General features: G+C 38.3%; 1 non-coding gene across 1 annotated transcript; it reads left to right on the top strand.

Annotated features, from left to right (window-relative positions):
- Positions 1-14276: 14276 nt before the first annotated feature.
- On the top strand, positions 14277-14384 carry LOC112774665 (small nucleolar RNA R71). The gene has a single exon (XR_003189138.1). It is a non-coding gene; the product is annotated as a small nucleolar RNA R71 (small nucleolar RNA).
- Positions 14385-15074: the final 690 nt, after the last annotated feature.

Genomic DNA, 15074 nt, shown 5'->3' with positions numbered 1-15074 from the left:
AGTCGAGTAAGAGAAGAATTACGACCACAGCTGGGAGAAAAAATAGAAAAAGTCTAGATCTGGCAAGAAGCTGGGAGAAATATCAATATAGGAGCTAATTTAGCAGAAGAACTGAAGTAAAAGCTCGTAAAACTCATACAAGAAAACTCCGACCTCTTTGTCTGGAAAGCCTCCGACATGCCCAGAATCGATCCTAAGTTTATGTCACACAGGCTATCCGTCTACCCAGGATCTTGACCTGTCCAACAAGGAAGACGAAAGCTCGGGTCAGAATGAGCTCAAGTGGTTGAAAAGCAAGTACAAGACTTGCTAGAAGCCGGATTTTTCAGGGAAGTCAAGTACCCAGCATGGTTGGCAAATATGGTATTGGTCAAAAAGCATAATGGAAATTGGAGGATGTGTGTCGATTATACCGACCTCAACAAAGCATGTCCAAAAGACCCATATCCTCTGCCCAACATAGACTCTCTAGTAGATTCTAGCTCGGGGTACCAATATCTATTATTCATGGATGCTTACTCATGTTACAACCAAATACCGATATACAAGTCGGACCAGGAGAAGACATCTTTCATCACACCTAGAGCAAATTATTGCTACGTGGTCATGCCATTTGGATTAAAAAATGCAAGGGCCACCTATCAAAAGTTGATGAATAAGGTGTTCACACCTCACCTCGGAAGCCTAATGGAAGTGTATGTGGATGATATGCTGGTAAAAACCAAGGATGAGACTAGCCTCCTGACCGACCTTTCGCAAGTCTTTGATACTGTAAGGAAGCATGGGATAAGGCTAAATCCTATCAAATACACCTTTGCAGTGGAAGCTGGAAAATTCCTAGGATTCATGTTGACACAAAAGGGAATTGAGGCTAACCCCGATAAGTGCAGATCAATCTTAGAGATGAAAGTCCGACTTGTTTAAGGGAAGTTCAGCAGCTGAATGGTCGCCTTGCAGCTCTATCTAGATTCTTGGCAGGATCAGCATTGAGATTCCTACCACTTTTTTCACTACTTAGAAAAGGATGCCAGTTCGAATGGACCCCTGAATGTAAAGAGGCCTTTCAAGAGTTCAAAAAGTTTCTGAGCCGGCTTCCTATCCTTACTCGGCCAAAAACAGGGGAGGAACTCGTATTATACTTAGCTGTCGCTGAGAAGGCTGTAGCATCAGTGTTGATACGAGAAGATGAGGTCGGACAGCATCCCATCTACTTCACTAGCAAAGTGTCACAAGGTCCCAAGCTAAGGTACCAGAAGCTTGAAACATTTGTATATGCTTTAATCGTAGCATCTAGAAGGCTACAACTTTATTTCCAGGCTCATACCATAAGAGTCCGAACGAACCAGCCTATGAAGCAGATCCTTCAAAAAAACGGATATTGCAGGCAGAATGGTTCAATGGGCTATAGAGCTATCCGAGTTCGACCTGAAATACGAAACTCGGACAGCAATCAAAGCCCAATGTCTCATCGACTTTGTCGCAGAATACACAGGCGATCAGAGCGAAACCTCCACGACCTGGGAGCTCTATCTAGACGGATCCTCTAATAAGGTCAGAAGTGGAGCCAGCATAATATTGGTCAATGAAGAAGGTACTCAGATAGAGATGTCCTTAAAATTTGAGTTCCACGCTTCCAACAACCAGTCCGAATATGAAGCTCTGATCACAGGGCTAAAACTTGCTAAAGAAGTCGGTGCTAACAAGGTAATAATTTTCAGTGACTCTCAAATAGTAACTTCTCAAATGAATGGAGAGTAGCAGGCAAAAGATCTCAACATGAAAAGGTACTTGGAAAAAATGCTAGAGCATCTCAGGCAATTCTTAGAAACCGAGGTTAGGCACATAACTCAGGAACTCAACAGCCAAGTTAATACTCTCTCCAAGCTAGCAAGTACCAAGCCAGGAGAAAATAATAGATTAAAAGACCCAAAATATAAGCCAGGGCCAATGCGGTTAAAAGGCCCAATCCAGTAGGACGGCCTCGTCTACGTGAGATTGGAATAGATTAACACAGGCAGCTCGCACGTAACCAAGTGAGCAACTGCCTCCCAGAATCTCTCACCCACTTCTAGAAAAGAGATCTCAACAACCCTAAGATAAAAGGGACGGTTATCCACCATCAGAGGTGGAAATACTTCAGCGGTGGTTATTGGTTCGTCCCCTATAAATATACTGATACACTCAGGTAAACTTAAATTCCAATACAATAAAACCTGCTAAAACCCTTGCTGACTTAGGCATCGGAGTATTTTGCAGGTACTACCCCCCACATTCCCACGAAAAACTCGGATGATGGTCACAAGATGTGGGACAAGTTGGGGAATACTCCATTGAGGATTTGGGTCTCACTCGCAAGCCTAAAGGCAACCCAATTTCAGATAACCCCGGAACAATATATATATATATATATATATATATATATATATATATATATATATATATATATATATATATATATATTATTTTTTAAAATATAAAAATAAAACATTCAAAAAATTTTATTTATAAATTAAAAAATAATTAAAAAGATAAGTTAAAATTTTTAATTATTTTTTATTTAAAATTATTTCGTAAGTTTATAACCTACTATTGCAGAATATTTTAATTGTCAGAAATTAAAATAGATTATTTTTAAATTTTATTAGATTAAAACTAAATTATAAAAAACATAAGTATAAAAAATACATTATACAAGAGTGTTTGATAACTCGGTCAAATTGTATATTTTAAAAATTTAGTGAGTAAATTATCGTGAATTAAAGTTAAGACTTAAAGCTGTGTTTGTTTCTGAGAACAGGATAAAATAAGACACTGAGAACAAGATATAAAGGACAGAGATACAAAATTTTGTGTTCTTCTATCATGTTTGGTGATAAACTAAAATAAGTTATGAAAATCTAATTTATTCTCATTTTTTTTCATTAAAAAAATTTGAGAGAAAAAATATAATAATAAAAAAATATAATTATGAAAAATTAACAAGAATAATGAAAGAAAAAATAAAAAATAAGTTGTGTCTCTTGTTAGTGTCTCTGTGTCCTTCCTGTCAAGATAGACACAAAATACACTAGTTTAGTGTCCCTGAATACATTGCCCATGTCTCCTTTGTCAAACACGATTTTGTGTCTCTGTATCCCTATCTCAGTGTCCTATCTTTGTAAACAAACGAAATCTAAAAGAACATATTATAATTTACACTACAATTTTTGCAGTTGTTATTGAGAAGAAGAAAACATTTCATTTCATATTAGAATGAAAAAAAAATCACGAAAATGAATTAGAAGTTCTTTTTTTTTTTTTTACTTTTTGAGGAATTTTTTTTGTTTGAAAATGTAGATAAAGAATCTACTATATATACCAAAATTGAAATTACTTTGGTGTAATAATTTTGTTCCAAAAATATTTTGTTATATATATCTATCACAAATTTTGTTTACAATTTATTAAGTTTAAAGAATTTATCATCTTAAATAATTATTTTTATTATTTAGATAATATTTAAATAAAAAAAATAAATATATATGTTAATTAATAGACTAAATTAACCATGAAGAGAGAGATTTTGTTTCTCAGATTTTATGGCCCTATGCATATTATAGAGAGAATTAAGGAGAAAAAAAAGAAAAAAATAATAAATAATCTGTGAGGACACATAACATAGTATTTTTAGGCCTTTATTGTACGTGTATCTTTATTATAAACTCACCCTTTTGTCCAAAAAACCAAAAAGGCTCAACTTACAAGCCCATAATTATGCTAATATAATTACTACTAATACCTCACATTATCATATTTGTTTATTAGTCTCATCGCGTGAAATTACACTGTAGCAAGTTTGTAGACAGACTAAATAAAGATAGATTCTGTCTCTTAGTAGGACACTTATCACATAGTCATATCATATACCACATTTCTACACATATAGAATGACATCCTCTTCTACATAGTAGAATTCGTCATTGTGTATACTGCATTAGAGATTGGTGAAAACTCACGTATATTTGTTTGTACTTGAAATTGATAACAAAAAATTATTAGATGAAAAAAGTGAATTCTGGTGTTGGACGCCCAAAAAGGAGCACTAGCTCGTGACTTCACTCAAACTCAGCCCAAACACTCACCAAGTGGACCCGAAAGGTGGATTTTCGCACTATAAGACTATTTTATCTTATTTCTGTAATTCTTAGTTAGCAGATTAGTATATATAGGAGGAGATCACCCTTGTTTAGGATCTTCTTCTTCTCCGATTTTACTTTCGAACATCATATTGTACAGTATGATTCACTAATCTCCTAGGTTAAGGTTAGGAGCTCTGCTGATTCTTATGGATTAATAATATCACTATTCAACTTCAATCTATGCTTGATTCTATTCTAAGATGTATCTTTGTTCTTCATCCTAATAGATTGGGAGTGTAACTTGACCGTCATCCCTATTCACATTGGTTCTTGCGAGTCCTTGACGGGATAGTACTGAACCACAAGCTTGATTATACATCTCTTAGATGGCTAATCCACAACTTCGTTGGGGACTTCTCGAGACATCAGTTCAGCCGAGGTGCGGAGCGATTAGGGCCTTTGTGGTATAGGCTAGAACCAGGACGCAGCATTCTCTGATCCGAAAGATTCGACCTTGTTTGTGGCGCTTTGAGTAGGATCACCAAGGGAATGGACTGTAGGAGCTTCACCCCCGTTCAGATTGGATGACCGCTGACCCGGCGTTTGATCTGAAGCAGAGGAGATTAATGACCGCTGACCCAGCGTTAATCATTTACAGCCTGCCATGGAATGAATCAATCAGAAGTTAGAGTAGATGGTGAGAAAATTTGATCCAGAAGGAAGAAGCATCTTCGAAGCTTCAACCGTTCTCTCATCTCTGATTTCACATCTACCTAGTAACGTTTTATTTATTTATTCTGTTTTATGCGTTTTTTGTGACAACTATCATCTTTTTGAATCGCCTGACTAAGATCTACAAGATAGCCATTGCTTGCTCAAATCAACAATCCTCGTGGGATCGACCCTCACTCATCTGAAGTATTACTTGGATGACCCGGTGCACTTGCCGGTCTATCTATGCGAATATTGCGAAGTCAATTTCGCTCACCAGGTATCTAAACTCATTTGAATCCTCTTACATAAAATCTTTTTAGTTGTCTAAGAATATTATAATCATAAAAAATTTTTATATAACTTGTTATCACCAACAAATTTTAAAAAAAAATTAAGCATTGTTAATATTGTTTTAATTAAAAACTTGTGTGGCAACTCTTGACTAATGTTGGAATAATGCTTCAAATGTTGAATCTATAACGCAACAGAATGTCTCTCTTTGTTGAAAGGGCATTGTTGAAGTTTATAATATGTTAAAAGATGATTTTTATTGGTGTGTTAATAGTCTTGACCAATTCCTATGGCATGATGAATAGAGTCCATTTGAAAAGCTTGGGGAGAATGTTCTATATGTCCATATTTCAGAACTTAGATTTTAAAATTTGAGATATGTGAAATAATGGTCTTTAGAATTTTGATACATTGGCCACTCCTATTCCAGATCATGTAAAACATGTATTTACAAGGTTGCATTTCACATTTTAGACTGTGATAATTAGGTGGTATTGAGAATCTGCTGCCACCAAGGTGTATAGCTAGTGTTCGGGATGGTTATTCTTGGCTAGCTAAGCAGTGCTTTCACTAGAGAGATGATCTGAATTGGGATTGAGTGTGGAAATCTAATATTTTAGAAAAGACCAAATTCCTCATTGGCTTTGTCTCCATGATGCTTTTTCGACTCAAAACTTTTGACATAAGTGTAAATCCAGTTAAATTAGTAAATAATTAGTCAATAAATTAAATTTTAATAAAGAAAATTAGAAATATAAATTTTATATTAAAATAAGATAGAGCTAATTAAAACAAGAATTTTGACACTAATTTCAAAGAATTTGGCTCAATATTAGGCCAAACGGACCGAACCGAGCAAATCGGGCCCAAAATGGGCCCAAGGGCCCAATCCAACCCAAACCAACACTAAATGAATCCATCCCTTCCTTCCTTCCTTCCATTTTCACGCTGCAACAATTTGGGAAGGGGGAAGAACACGTAAACTTTCCATAACCCTAACACCATCTTCAAACCACCATATCTCCTCCATCCGGGCTCCGATCTTCGCACCGTTTGCAGCCACGCATCCAGCACGTTGAGCTCTACAAACCTATTAGAACAATTTTATAGGTAAACCACAATCTCACCTCAGTTTCTCTGCCCCCTTTAATTTTCAAAATTTTAAGCCTTTATGTTGAGATTTTGGCATTCTAGGTTCGATTTAGCTTGCAGAACTTATCGGACTTGGGATGTTTTGTCCGTGGGTGCGGTATATATATATATATATATATGAATTAGGTTGTGTATATGTAATTGGAGCTTGAATTGTGGACATTGAGATTTTGGTGGAGCTTGGGAGACCCTGCTTTGGAGACTTTGGACTTTGAGGGTTGTGTTTGGAACCTTGGTGGTGTCTCGGTAAATACGCAAAAATCGACCAAGGTATGGTTTAGGTTTCGCGTATTTAATATATAATGTCATGTGAAAACTTAAGCTAGAGAACCATAGGATAATTTTGAATGACTATGTAAGTTGGATGCTTAGCATTAATGATGTTGATTGATGATATAAGTTATGTATGTGTTGGCAATCATAATTCCTTGGTGTGTGGATATTGTTGGCAAATTGATGATATTGATTGTATATGTATGCATGGTTATATGTTGATGATTTTGTTGATGGAGGCAAGAAACTTAGGTTGTGATTTGGTAAGTGGATAATAGAGTTGTATGGAGATGTTATGATTTGTGTTGTGCTGAATATTTAGGTATAGGGAGTGGATATTGAACTTGATTTTAATAAAAGTGAGCTTTGGACTTTTTGAGAAATTTAGTTTTTGGCCGAACTTTGGTGAGCCATAACTTGGCTTTCAGACCCCTAAATGATTTCAAACTTATTTTATACAAAAATTGGGTTTGCGAAGTTTATGCCGTTCGAAGAACGGAAGAAAAATGATTTAAAACAAAAAAGTTATGCACATCGAAAGTTTGGGGTTAAAAACTGGAATTCTGCAGCTTTTTCAACTTAGTAAAATTTTTGGAAAAATGTACGCCCATGCGTACGGGTGGCCCACGCGTACGCATGGAATGGAAATTTTGCGCACGCATACACCCCATTCACAGACTGTCGCCACTACCTCCTCGCTATGTGTACGTGAAAAAGCCTATGCGTACGCGTGACATGGAGTGCTTGCGTACGCGAAACTTCCATGCGCGACTGAGTGCTTCTGTTAGGTGCCCATGCGTACGCGTAATGAAGGGATGTGTACGTGTGATGGTCCATTTGCACGTCTACGCGTACGCGTGACTTCCCTGTTTTCAACAAAGCTATTTTGTGTTTTAAAGCTCAATCTTGAACCTCTAAACCTCTATTTTATTCCTTTTAGCCTCAAATCATAGTAATAGTTCTAGTAGTAGAATGGAGATAGGAAATTAAGGTAAGTTGGGAATGAAGTAAGATTGAAAAAGTGATGTTTTAGGTATGAGAAGATAGGTGGCATAAATATATATATATATATATATATATATATATATATATATATATATATATATCTTTTAAATCGTGAATCTGGCTAATGAAAGGAATAAATGTTGCACCTGAGCACTCTTTCTCAAAAGTGCGACCCAGGAGATGGTGGAAGGTGAGGATCCCCTTCTTTGTTCCTCCTGGTATTGTAAAATTGCCCCCAGCGAGATGGTGGGAGGTTAGGATCCCCTCCTTTGTTCCTCTTGGGCATATGAGAATGTACCTCCTGGGTAGACTGGTGCACGAAATTGTGATCATCAATGGCACCAACAACTTGGTACGCACAATTATAATCTCAACTCTTTATCACAACTTTGCACAACTAACCAGCAAGTGCATTGGGTCGTCCAAGTAATAAACCTTACGTGAGTAAGGGTCGATCCCACGAAGATTGTCGGCCTGAAGCAAGCTATGGTCACCCTGTAAATCTCAGTCAGGCGGATTCAGATAGTTATGGAGATTTGATAATTAAAACATAATTGAAATATAAACTAGGATAGAGGTACTTATGTAATTCTTTGGTGAGAATTTCAGATAAGCGTATAGAGATGCCTTTCGTTCTTCCTGAACCTCTGCTTTCCTGCTGTCTTCATCCAATCATTCCTACTCCTTTCCATGGCAAGCTGTATGTAGAGCATCACCGTTGTCAATGGCTACATCTCATCCTCTCTGTGAAAATGGTCCAATGCGCTGTTACTGCATGGCTAATCATCTGTCGGTTCTCGATCATACTGGAATAGGATTTGCTATCCTTTTGCGTCTGTCACTACGCCCAGCACTCGCGAGTTTGAAGCTCGTCACAGCCATCCCTTCCCAGATCCTACTCGGAATACCACAGACAAGGTTTAGACTTTCCGAATCTCAGGAATGGCCGTCCATGGGTTCTAACTTATACCACGAAGATTCTAATATCTCGGACTCGGTCCCCTGTATTAGATATCTAAGAGATACTCATTCTAGCTTGTTTGCATGTAGAACGGAAGTGTTTGTTAGGCACGCATTCATAAGTGAGAATGATGATGAGTGTCACATAATCATCACATTCATCATGTTCTTGGGCGCGAATGGATATCTTAGAATAGGAATAAGCTTGAATTATAATAGAAAAACAGTAGTACTTTGTATTAATTCATGAGGAACAGCAGAGCTCCACACCTTAATCTATGGTGTGTAGAAACTCTACCGTTGAAAATACATAAGTGATAATGGAGTTCATTGGTCTCGGCCCCAGAGGGGGAACCAGAAGAACCAACCTCTGAATACAGTAGTAAAAAGTCTTATTTAAACTAAACTAGTTACTAGGGTTTACAGAAATAAGTAAATGATGTAGAAATCCACTTCCGGGCCCACTTGGTGTGTGCTTGGGCTGAGCATTGAGCTTTACACGTGTAGAGGTCTTTCTTGGAGTTGAACGCCAGTTTGTAACCTGTTTCTAGCGTTTAACTCCACTTTGTAACCTGTTTCTGGCGTTTGACTCCAGAATGCAGCATGGAACTGGCGTTCAACGCTAGTTTGCATCGTCTAAACTCGGGCAAAGTATGGACTATTATATATTTCTGGAAAGCCTTGGATGTCTACTTTTCAACGCACTTGAGAGCGTGCCATTTGGAGTTCTGTAGCTCCAGAAAATCCACTTTGAGTGCAGGGAGGTCAGAATCCAACAGCATCTGCAGTCCTTCTTCAACCTCTGAATCTGATTTTCGCTCAAGTCCCTCAATTTCAGCTAGAAAATACCTGAAATCACAGAAAAATACACAAACTCATAGTAAAGTCTAGAAATGTAATTTTTATTTAAAAATTAATAAAGATATACTAAAAACTAACTAAATCATACTAAAAACTATGTAAAAATAATACAAAAAAGCGTATAAATTATCCGCTCATCACAACACCAAACTTAAATTGTTGCTTGTCCCCAAGCAACTAAAAATCAAATAGGATAAAAAGAAGAGAATATACTATAAATTCCAAACTATCAATGAAACTTAGCTCCAAACAGATGAGCGGGACTTGTAGCTTTTTGCCTCTTGAATAGTTTTGGCATCTCACTTTATCCATTGAAGTTCAGAATGATTGGCATCTATAGGAACTTAAAATTCAGATAGTGTTATTGATTCTCCTAGTTCAGTATGTTGATTCTTGAACACAGCTACTTTATGAGTCTTGGCCGTGGCCCTAAGCACTTTGTTTTCCAGTATTACCACCGGATTCATAAATGCCACAGACACATAACTGGGTGAACCTTTTCAGATTGTGACTCAGCTTTGCTAGAGTCCCTAATTAGAGGTGTCCAGGGTTCTTAAGCACACTCTTCTTTTTGCTTTGGACCTTGACTTTAACCGCTCAGTCTCAAGTTTTCACTTGACACCTTCACGCCACAAGCACATGGTTAGGGACAGCTTGGTTTAGCCGCTTAGGCCAGGATTTTATTCCTTTAGGCCCTCCTATCCACTGATGCTCAAAGCCTTGGATCTTTTTATTTACCCTTGCCTTTTGGTTTTAAGGGCTATTGGCTTTTTGCTCTTGCCTTTTGGTTTAAAGAGCTTTTGGCTTTTTCTTTTTCTTCCTTTTTTTTCGCTATTTTTTTTTCTTTTTCTTTTTTTTTTCTGCAAGCTTTTGTATTCACTGCTTTTTCTTGCTTCAAGAATCATTTTTATGATTTTTCAGATTATCAAATAACATTTCTCCTTTTTCCTTATTCTTCAAGAGCCAACATATTTAACATTCATAAACATCAACTTCAAAAGACATATGCAATGTTCAAGCATTCATTCAGAAAACAAAAAGTATTGTCACCACATCAAAATAATTAAACTAGTTTCAAGGATGAATTCGAAACCATGTACTTCTTGTTCTTTTGTAATTAAAACATTTTTCATTCAAGAGAGGTGATGGATTCATATTCATAACTTTAATGCATAGACACTTAGACACTAGTGATCATATAGTAAAGACACAAACATAAATAAAACATAAAACTCAAAAATCAAAAAATAGAAGATGAATAGACAAGGAGATTAAGGAATGAGTCCACCTTAGTGAGGGTGGCGTCTTCCTCTTCTTGAAGAACCAATGGTGCTTTTGAGCTCCTCTATGTCTCTTCCTTGTCTTTATTGCTCCTCCCTCATAGCTCTTTGATCTTCTCTAATTTCATGGAGGATGATTGAATGCTCTTGGTGCTCCACCCTTAGTTGTCCCATATTGGAACTTAATTCTCCTAGGGAAGTGTTGATTTGTTCCCAATAATTCTGTGGAGGAAAGTGCATCCCCTGAGGCATCTCAGGGATTTCATGGTGAGGAATCTCCTCATGCTCATGTTGAGGTCCATCATCTCTTATTTGCTCCATCCTTTTCTTAGTGATGGGCTTATCCTCTTCAATGAGGATGTCTCCCTCTATGTCAATTCCAGTCGAATTGCAGAGGTGGCATATGAGGTGAGGAAAGGCTAACCTTGCCCAAGTGGAGGACTTGTCAGCCACCTTGTAAAGTTCTTGAGGTATAATCTCATGAACTTCTACCTCCTCTCCAATCATGATACTGTGGATCATGATGGCCCGGTCTATAGTAACTTCAGACCGGTTACTAGTAGGAATGATTAAGCGTTGAATGAACTCTAGCCATCCCCTAGCCACTGGTTTGAGGTCATGCCTTCTTAATGGAACCGGCTTGCCTCTTGAGTCAATTTTCCATTGAGCTCCTTCCTCACATATGTCTATGAGAACTTGGTCCAACCTTTGATCAAAGTTGACCCTTCTTGTGTAGGGGCGTGCGTTCTCTTCCATCATTGGCAAATTGAACGCCAGCCTTACATTTTCCAGATTGAAATCTAAGTATTTCCCCCGAACCATGGTAAGCCAATGCTTTGGATTCGGGTTCACACTTTGATCATGGTTCCTAGTGATCCATGCGTTTGCATAGAACTCTTGAACCATTAGGATCCCGACTTGTTGAATGGGGTTGGTGAGAACTTCCCAACCTCTTCTTTGGATTTCAAGTCGGATCTCCGGATACTCATTTTTCTTGAGCTTGAAAGGAACCTCAGAGATCACTTTCTTCTTGGCCACAACTTCATAGAAGTGGTCTTGATGGACCTTTGAGATGAATCTCTCCATCTCCCATGACTCAGAGGTGGAAGCAATTGCCTTCTCTTTCCTCTTTCTAGAGGTTTCTCTGGTCTTAGGTGCCATAAATGGTTATAGAAAAAACAAAAAATTATGCTTTTACCACACCAAACTTAAAATGTTTGCTCGTCCCCGAGCAAAAGAAGAAAGAAAATAGTAGAAGAAGAAGAAAATGGAGGAGATGGAGGTGTGAGAATGGTTCGGCCACTAGGGGTTTAAGGTGCTTATGATGTGTGAAAAGGAAGGAGTGATGGTTTGAATTTGAGTGGGTGGGTGTAGGTGGGTGTATGATGGTTTTGGAGGGGAATTGGAGGTGATTGGTGGAGGTTATTTTGGGGGGGGGGGGAATGTTGTAGAAAGGTGTGAAGAGGAGAGAAGAATAGGTGGGGATCCTGTGGGGTCCACAAATCATGTGGGAATCCTGTGGGGTCCACAGATCCTGAGGTGTCAAGGATTTTTCATCCCTGCACCCTTTAGACGTGTAAAACACCCTATACATGCAATCCTGGCGTTTAACGCCAGATTGCTGCCTGTTTCTGGCGTTAAACGCTACTTCCATTCTCTGTTCTGGCATTTAACGCCAAGAAGATGCTTGTTTCTGGCGTTAAACGCCAGCTTGGTGCCTGTTTCTGGCGTTAAACGCCATACAGATGCTTGTTTCTGGCGTTTAAATGCCAGACTGTTCTCCTCCAGGGTGTGCTATTTTTCATTCTATTTTTCATTCTATTTTTCATTCTGTTTTTGATTTTTCAGTAGTTTTTGTGACTTCACATGATCATCAACCTAAAGAACACATAAAATAACAATGGAAAATAAATAAATATAATTAGATAACATTGGGTTGCCTCCCAACAAGCGCTTCTTTAATGTCAATAGCTTGACAGTGAGCTCTCATGGAGCCTCACAGATATTCAGAGCATTGTTGGAACCTCCCAACACCAAACTTAGAGTTTGACTTTGGGGGCTTTGGTTGACTCTGCAGTGAGAGAAGCTTTTCATGCTTCCTCTCCATGGTTACAGAAGGAGATCCTTGAGTTTTAAACACAAGGTTGTCCTCATTCAGTTGAAGGATCAATTCTCCTCTGTCCACATCAATCACAGCTCTTGCTGTGGCTGTGAAGGATCTTCCAAGGATGATGGATTCATCCTCATCCTTCCCAATGTCTAGGATTATGAAATCAGCAGGGATGTAAAGGCCTTTAACCTTTACTAGCACGTCCTCTACTTGTCCATAAGCCTGTTTTCTTGAGTTGTCTGCCATCTTTAATGAGATTCTGGCAGCTTACACCTCAAAGATTCCTAGTTTCTCTATTACAGAGAGTGGCATAAGGTTTATCCCTGACCCAAGATCACATAGAGTCTTCTCAAAGATCATGGTGCCTATGGTACAAGGTATTAAGAACTTTCCAGGATCCTGTTTCTTCTGAGGCAATGTCAGTTGATCCAGATCACTCAGTTCATTGATGAGCAAGGGAGGTTCATCTTCCCAAGTCTCATTACCAAATAATTTGGCATTCAGCTTCATGATTGCACCAAGGTACTTGGCAACTTGCTCTTCAGTGATATCCTCATTCTCTTCAGAAGAAGAATACTCATCAGAGCTCATGAAGGGCCTAAGGAGGTTCAATGGAATCTCTATGGTCTCTAATTGAGCCTCAGATTCCTTTGGTTCCTCAAAGGGAAACTCCTTATTGGTCACTGGACGTCCCAGGAGGTCTTCCTCACTAGGATTCACGTCCTCCCCCTCCCTTGTAGGTTCGGCCATGATGGTTAAATCAATGGTCTTGCACTCTCTCTTTGGATTTTCTTCTGTATTGCTTGGGAGAGTACTAGGAGGAGTTTCAGTGACTCTTTTACTCAGCTGGCCCACTTGTGCCTCCAAATTCCTAATGGAGGACCTTGTTTCATTCATGAAACTTATAGTGGCCTTAGATAGATCAGAGACTATATTTGCTAAGCTAGATGGGTTCTGCTCAGAATTCTCTGTCTGTTGCTGAGTGGATGGTGGAAAAGGTTTGCTATTGCTAAACCTATTTCTTCCACCATTATTAAAGCCTTGTTGAGGCTTTTATTGATCCTTCCATGAGAAATTTGGATGATTTCTCCATGAGAGATTATAGGTGTTTCCATAGGGTTCACCCATGTAATTCACCTCTGCTATTGCAGGGTTCTTAGGATCATAAGCTTCTTCTTCAAAAGATGCCTCTTTAGTACTGTTGGATGATTCCTTCAATCCATTCAGACTTTGAGAGTTCATATTGACTTGCTGAGTCAATATTTTATTCTGAGCCAATATGGCATTCAAAGTATCAATTTCAAGAACTCCCTTCCTCATAGGCGTCCCATTATTCACAAGATTCCTTTCAGAAGTGTACATGAATTGGTTATTTGCAACCATGTCAATGAGTTCTTGAGCTTCTGCAGGCGTTTTCTTTAGATGAGTGGATCCACCTGCAGAATGGTCCAGTGACATCTTTGATAGCTCAGACAGACCATCATAGAATATATCCAGGATGGTCCATTCTGAAAGCATGTTAGAAGGACACCTTTTGGTCAGTTCCTTGTATCTCTCCCAAGCTTCATAGAAGGATTCACCTTCCTTTTGTCTGAAGGTTTGAACATCCACTCTAAGCTTGCTAAGCTTTTGAGGAGGAAAGAACTTGGCTAAGAAAGTCGTGACCAGCTTATCCCAAGAGTTCAGGCTATCCTTAGGTTGAGAGTCCAACCAAATTCTAGCTCTGTCTCTTACAGCAAATGGGAAAAGCATAAGCCTGTAGACCTCAGGATCAACCCCATTGGTCTTAACAGTATCACAGATTTGCAAGAATTCAGTTAAAAACTGAAAAAGATCTTCAGATGGAAGTCCATGAAACTTGCAGTTCTGTTGCATCAAAGAAACTAATTGAGGTTTAAGCTCAAAGTTGTTTGCTCTAATGGCAGGAATTGAGATGCTTTTTCCATGTAAATTGGAATTTGGTGCAGTAAAGTCACCAAGCATCTTCCTTGCATTGTTATTATTTTCGGCCATGTTTTCTTCTTTTTCGAAAATTTCTGTCAGATTTTCTCCAGAGAGTTGTGCTTTGGCTTCCCTTAGCTTCCTCTTCAAAGTCCTTTCAGGTTCAGGATCAGCTTCAACAAGAATGTTCTTATCCTTGTTCCTGCTCATATGAAAAAGAAGAAAACAAAAAAGAAAATACGGAATCCTCTATGTCACAGTATAGAGATTCCTGTATGTGAGTATAAGAATAGAAGAATAGAAGAAGAGAAATTCGAACATCAAGAGGAAGAGAGGGTTCAAATTTTGAGATGAAGAAAAGTGTTAGTA

Source organism: Arachis hypogaea, chromosome 18, assembly GCF_003086295.3.
Source record: "Arachis hypogaea cultivar Tifrunner chromosome 18, arahy.Tifrunner.gnm2.J5K5, whole genome shotgun sequence".
Classification (NCBI taxonomy): Eukaryota; Viridiplantae; Streptophyta; class Magnoliopsida; order Fabales; family Fabaceae; genus Arachis; species Arachis hypogaea.
Note: the sequence above shows the minus strand (reverse complement) of the source record. Positions and strands in the feature narration are given on the sequence as shown.